Source organism: Leptodactylus fuscus, chromosome 4, assembly GCF_031893055.1.
Source record: "Leptodactylus fuscus isolate aLepFus1 chromosome 4, aLepFus1.hap2, whole genome shotgun sequence".
NCBI classification, from domain to species: Eukaryota; Metazoa; Chordata; class Amphibia; order Anura; family Leptodactylidae; genus Leptodactylus; species Leptodactylus fuscus.
Genome location: NC_134268.1, coordinates 94,788,422 through 94,795,303, shown reverse-complemented (window position 1 = coordinate 94,795,303; position 6,882 = coordinate 94,788,422).

Here is a 6,882-nt window from a genome sequence, read left to right as displayed (position 1 = left end):
ATCACCATTAAAGAACACGAGCCAGTTAGCAGGGTAGTTTAGTATTAAAATTTTGTACTAAGTAATGGGATATCCTCCATGTTATTTAATGGGTAAAAACCGTAAAAGAAGGGAAGGAATAAGAAAACTCCATAGAATATAGGAATATCCTGGATCAATCAGAGACATGGATGACTGAAGGCATAATCATTCCTATCTTACTTGCTGCCTCTGGGCCAGTGACTATAAATAAAGGCTTCATTTCTAGAAAAGAACAGAGGTTGTCTGTCCCAAATGTTTACCTGGTGGTGGTAATATATATCTTTACATACCAACATGTACAGCTTATGTGACAGTGAGAACTGGAAGCTGGCCCACTGTATGATTGCCATTCAGTAACAAGTATGGACATTGTGCTGAAATGAACAGGACACAGAGAATGTAAGTCCTACCATAAATGTAGCCATTGTAATTTTGGATGAATCCAGGCTGTTGTGCAGGTTACTAAATAAATTTCTTACCTTTGCCCTTTATACACCAGACTGTTAAACATCATGATAATCATTATTGAGCCAAAAGCAAACATGATTAATAGTAGCAGAAGCATAGCTAGCAGGGTGGAAGTTGAAGGGGGGCAGCAGTGCCACTGACCCAAGGCAGCTGCAACCACAAGTTACACATTCAACTGCATTGGCGATTGCAGGACATTGGCTTCCTACAGTAATATTGACTAACTCGTAAGTCTTTGAAGAGCCCGGAGCCGACTGCGTCCTAGTGTAGATGGCGTGATGCTGTATTGCACCTTCTACAACAGGAAGCAGATTCTTTTGTCTGCAATCCCCATGCATTCTAGGCCGCAGGCCAGACGTGGCTTGCAGTCTACAAGATAGAATTGGTGGTAGGTGTTGGTGGCAGTAAGGGCAATATTTACATCAGGAGGTATAACAAACAAGGGTATATTAGGGGACTTAGTACAGGGGGGCTAATTTATAAGAGAAAGCAATTGAGACAATAATTTAAGGAGACATTGGTGCAATATTACTATATTATTATATTATTATTATTCAGGAATAATAATGTTTACCAGTTCATATCCTGCACTGCATAAACTTTATTATTAATATACACCTCAATTTCCCAGAGCCCCATTTACTACATTTGCATTGGGAAACTGAAGAGACCAGACCTCTGTTTCCCCAGCTGCCAGGACGCCTGTGTAATAGAGCCGGGTTCTCACTAGAACGCAAATCGGTTCTATAATACAGGCATCGGCTCCCCTAAAGGAAGTGATGTCCCGTACCCAGAAGATCTGGACAGGAAGACTGGTAACTATGATGGCGGCCCGGAAATCTGGGAAAATATACAATTTTTTTTGTAAATTAATTAAGTTAGAAGGTTGGTGGGGGAAGGGTGTTTCGCTTAGAGTAGAAATATAATTTTATCCTGGACATCCCCTTTAAGATGATTTATCAAAGGGGTTGTCCCATCTCAAGGATCCTATCTGTATTGGTAGCTTATGTAAATTGAAGCCTTTTCCTAAATATATTGCTTGAGAAATTCTGCTTTGTTCTCCTGCTATGTGACATCATTCCTCCCATTGTTTACACTGCATTGCTATAACCACGGACCTGGGAGATAGGACAAGTGATGTCACTTACTCAGTTTAGGCAGAGCAATTGGTTCAGATAATTGCAGTTTACTGATAAAGCCAGTCTGTTATCTCTCTAAGTAAACGCTACGATAACACGTAGTCCTTTATGTATAAGAATCTGCAGATTATCTGACCTGCAGAAGTGTTTTGTGTTGAGGTCAGAAGGGGGGGAGGAGGGAGAGAAATACAAGAAGTGAGAAGCAGACACTGCATACAGCCTGGCTGAAACACTGAGATGGAAGAATCCCTTTAATACAAGAAGGGCATTAGGGGACATTATTTATGTAAGAGGGCATTAGGGGGCATAATTAACACAAGGAGACATAAGAGGGTATTATTAATTGTAGGGAATTTGGGCAGTATTAATTTTAGGTGGCACTCATATTATTGATTTACGAGGGTATGTGGGACATTTATTTTTGTCTGCACTATATTCACCTTAATGGTCTGCAGATCCCTGCGTAGCGCTCATATAGTGATAATATTGGCATTTCTCAGTTGGGGGCCCACTTGGATGTGTTTGTTTTCCCTCATGATAAACCTCTAACTATGCCTCTGGTATGCGGGGTCTGAAATTACCCTTTCCATATTCATTTCAATGTGTCACATGGGCATGAACTTTCATCTTTTTCTTTTAAACTCTTTATTTGTGTGTTTTCAAAGAAGAACAATAAGTAAATAAACATAACATACAAATCTCAGGGAGAGAAGAAATATGAACTCCACAATGGGCATGTGAAGAAAAGGGAATAAAAAGGAAGAGAGTCTTCAGTAGTTGATACCTTTTTATTGGCTAACTAAAATGATGACAGATTGCAGGCTTTCGGGACTTCTCAGGTCCCTTTGTCAGGCATAGCTTAAAAAAAGGTATCAACTACTGAAGACTCTCAATTTTTTTATATTTCATATCCACTAACATGGTACAAAGATATTTTTCCTTATATAAAAAGGAAGAGTGAGACAAAAAATGGAGAAACTGAGGAAGGAATGAGGGGGGAAGTCTACTAGACGAGGAGTAGGAGGAAAATGACTGATAGAATGAAGTAAAAAAACAAGGAGGTAAACCCCGCTAACCAACCTGTTCGACGCACCACCCTCAACCCAGGGTGAGGACACCGAAAGAGAGACACGCCTATACGTCCAGAACATGACTCAGATGGGGATACCTGAGCCTATGCACTCAAATATGACCTGTATTCAGCTGAATATTTGAATTGAAGCCAATAATGCCAGGTACAAACAAACCTCTCACCAGCATGCATGAGTTAAGAGGTTTGAACTTCCATGGACCTGGTCTCCTCCCTTCTAAACAACCAGGTTTTGACCAATGGAGACTCCCCCACAGTGCTGTAATGCAGGCACAAGCCATGTTAACCAAGTGTTGCAAAATTGAAGATTTCTAAACATTGAGAATTATTCCACTCTAATGCAACAAGAAGAACTCCTGTGTAAACTGCAAGGAGTATTCAGTGAAAGTCGAAGTAAATCGCCAATTACTGAAGTTTTGGGCAATCCCAAAATATATGTAAGACCATACCCATCTCCATGTGACAGCATCTTATAACCCACTTCTGGAGAGAGATGTTCCAAGGGTGAATTCAAATACAGTTTTATGACCTGGCTGTCCATTAGATGTAAATTGAGTTCCTACTTCCAATTGTCACAATAAGATACAGAAAATTGAGGTGAACAAAACACTCAACATCACAGTTAGAAAAAATATATAAACTTATTTTATTGGAATAAAATTACATACAAAATAAGTAAAAAAGATTGGCATATAACAGTACAGGAATGTTCCCACACAAGGTCAGCTCTGAAGTGGGTAAACACACCTGCTAATATTAGAATGAGTAACCATACATGGGGTAAGTAGCATATATATCTATCATAGTCACAAAACTAATGCACATCGGTCCTAATACTCAACAATGCTCAATATAAAAAAGGCTTGCTGCCGTAATACAAATCAAATAAACAAGCAGTGTTGTTATCACTAAGGCAGCCTACTCAGTATGGATTGCAAATTAAGCATTCAGACACAATGTCATGCCATATTGAGGACAGTGTACAATTGTTATTGTGTTATGTACTTTATACACTAAAAGAGCATAGTGTTAGACAGCAAAGGAACCATATATGGAAATAAGTAGATAAATCACAACTGCTTACCCATGTAAGAAGTGGAATATGTAAACCTGGGAGCACCCACGGTTGACCACCCGACGCGTGTTTTGGCGTGTCTCCTTTGTCAGGGGATGGTGTCAATAAAGCTCAGACAAAAGAGGATAGGGAGGAGACCAACATGGAGTAAGCAAGAGTACATGATGCATAGGGCATTTACTAGAGCAGGGGTCTTCCAAGGGAGTATGGGATTGCACATAGGATAACACTGGGCCCAGGGACAAGAGACAGTGGTGGAATATTCCCTATCTAGGAAGAACGTTGGGTGCTGAAGAACAGGGACCATAGGGGATGCTGACAGGAGGGGTCTATGAAAAATACAACAGCATAGGTCCAGGGTAGCCAGAATCATGGAGCTCCATGAGAATAAGGGGAGATGAGCAGGGAGCCAGGGCAGAACTGTGAGAGGGGTGGAGGAGGAGTATTCCTCTAATGGTATCCAGAGCTTAGTGTGTGTGTGACGATGACAATCTATCAGTCTGGATAGTTGGGTAACCTCACTCCTCTGCGGACGAAACAATAGATGGCGAACAGTTAGGGCTGGATTGTTGTGCCAGGCAAATTTGAGAAATTGTAGTCACTGGAAAAAGGACCTGGGGACAGTGATTGGTAGGGGCTGGCATAGGAAGAGTACAGAGGGGAGAACATTCATTTTATGGATAGAACAGTTGCCGAACAAGGAAATGGTGCCATGGAACCAGCAATCTAAATTGTTCTGTATCCAAGCGATTACAGGTGGGTGGAAAGTTAGCTTGGAAAAGGGGTGAGGAGCACTCCTATATGTTTCAAGGTCTAATGACACCCAATGGAATGAGGACAGGATGATAGCATCCTCTATGCTATCGTCCTGTCCTCCTTCTATTCAGATGAAATTGTAATATTAAGCGCCTCTGATTTCTGAAGCCTGATTTTGTAGTTAGAGAGGGATGAGTAGTGAGAGCGTTTGGAGAGAAGATTTGGTATTGTGGTGTGCGGGGCTGTGTGTGTGTGAAGGTCATCGGCATAAGTCTTTGGCTTCACACATGGGCATGAAACTAACTGGTTGCAATGAGTGATATCCTGGAGATGGGGAACCAAGTCAGAAGCTAAGATTTTGGCGACAACATTTAAATGATAGATTGGCTGGTAACTGAGACAAAGCAATAGGGTCTTTACCTTCTTTGGGAATAACAATATAACAAAACATAGCAATATGGCCTTGCAGGAATCAGCTGGCAGCTGCCTACTGATGGCAATACAGAGAATAGTGAGCACTGCCACCAACTGCTCATCAAGATAGGTTCTTCTATCTCTTGCCAGCCCTCGGTGGATAGTTGCATCAGGCCAGAGGAGGACAAATAGTCATTGATTTGCTTAATGTGGGCCTCCGAGTCAGTTGAGGACGAAGAATCAGACAAATTATAGAGTCCCAAGTAAAAGCAGGAAAACAGCATCTGTGAAGAGAGAGAAAAGGTGCAATCTGCCAAGTCCAAGATTTGGGGAATAAAAGAGTGTGTGGCCAGAGTTATTGCTAACTTCATAGAAACGTTGGCAGCATTTCCAAGGAATAGCCTTTGAGTGAGAGATATTTGCTGCCTGAAGCTGTTCCTGAAAGTAACAAAGTTCATCTAGCAGGTAGGTGAAATGGTTATACTTATGGGCAAGTTTGAGATTGGCAATATGGAATAGGAGAGAGGTGAGGTGAACTATGTTTTTTCAGATAGGAAACAGTTCTAATAAACACACTCCAAATGACTGCATTATGGGCTTTCCATACAATAGTTAGGGATGGCTCATACAACCCGCTAATGAAGAAGTACATCTGAAGGTCGCTTGGATTTTCACTGCAGGGCTGCTGCAACTAGGAGCCGTTAAGTCTCTAGCGCCAAGTTCTCGGGATGAGAAGAAGGAAAGAGCCATGGAGATAAATGTGTCTGAGAATGTAATGTCAATCTGTAAATAGTAGGTATGAGTGAGGAAAAGGTAGCCTATGTGCAGGGCTGGCGTCAGCGCACGGCGTAGTCGGGCAAGTGCCGGGGCTCACAGAGCCTCTGGGGGCCCCCTGGCACTTGCCCGCCCCAGCACTTACCAGTCCCGATTTCAGCTCATCGGCGTCCGACGGACGCCGATGAGCTGAATACATAGGCGATTAAAGCAGGAGCTGTGACAGCTCAGCTCCTGCTTTAACGCTGCGGCGTGTGTAGGCGCAATGTGATGACGTCACATCGCGCCTACAACTATGTGAATGGCGTGAGAGCAGAGAGAGGAGCGATGGAAGGTGAGTGTGTTTTTTTTTGTGTTAAACATTAAGGTGGAACATAATGAAGGGGGCCCATGAAACTGGGGGCAAATGAAGGGGGGGGGACGGCATGACACTGGGGCAATGAAGGGGGGGACAGCATGACACTGGGGCAGATGGGGGGGAGAACAGCATGACACTGGGGCAGATGAAGGGAGGGACGGCATGACACTGGGGCAGATGAGGGGGGGGAGAATGGCATGACACTGGGGCAGAGGAACGGTTGAGAGAATGGCATGACACTGGGGCAGATGAAGGGGGGAATGGCATGACACTGGAGCAGAGACAAGGGGACATGAAACTGTAGGCAGATGAAGGGGGGAGAATGGCATGAAACTGGGGACAGAGATGGAGGGGGGACATGAAACTTGGGGCAGAGGAAGGGTGTATATGAAACTAGGGGAGAGATGGAGGGGGCATATAATTTACGGGTGACTGTAGGAGGATTATACTGTGTGGGAGCACACAACAAATAAATGAGAATGGGCGGAGTCAACATAAAAGTGGGCAGAGCTAAATTTGCAGAGCGCGCCGCACATTTTATCCCTCTTTCTACTCTTCAAAAGTTGGGAGGTATGGCGTTGGTGACGCCACACTCCTGCTGACGTCACTCACTTCATCTGCGACGTGCAGTGTCCCAACTCCCCCGCCTCCTCCACAAGGGGGCCCACTGAGGCTCTGTCACCCAAGGGCCCATAAAAACCTGGAGCCGGCCCTGCCTATGTGAGAGTACACACTGTGGGGGTGCAAGTAAAAGTCCCATCCTGTGGAGTGGATGAGGTACCATACT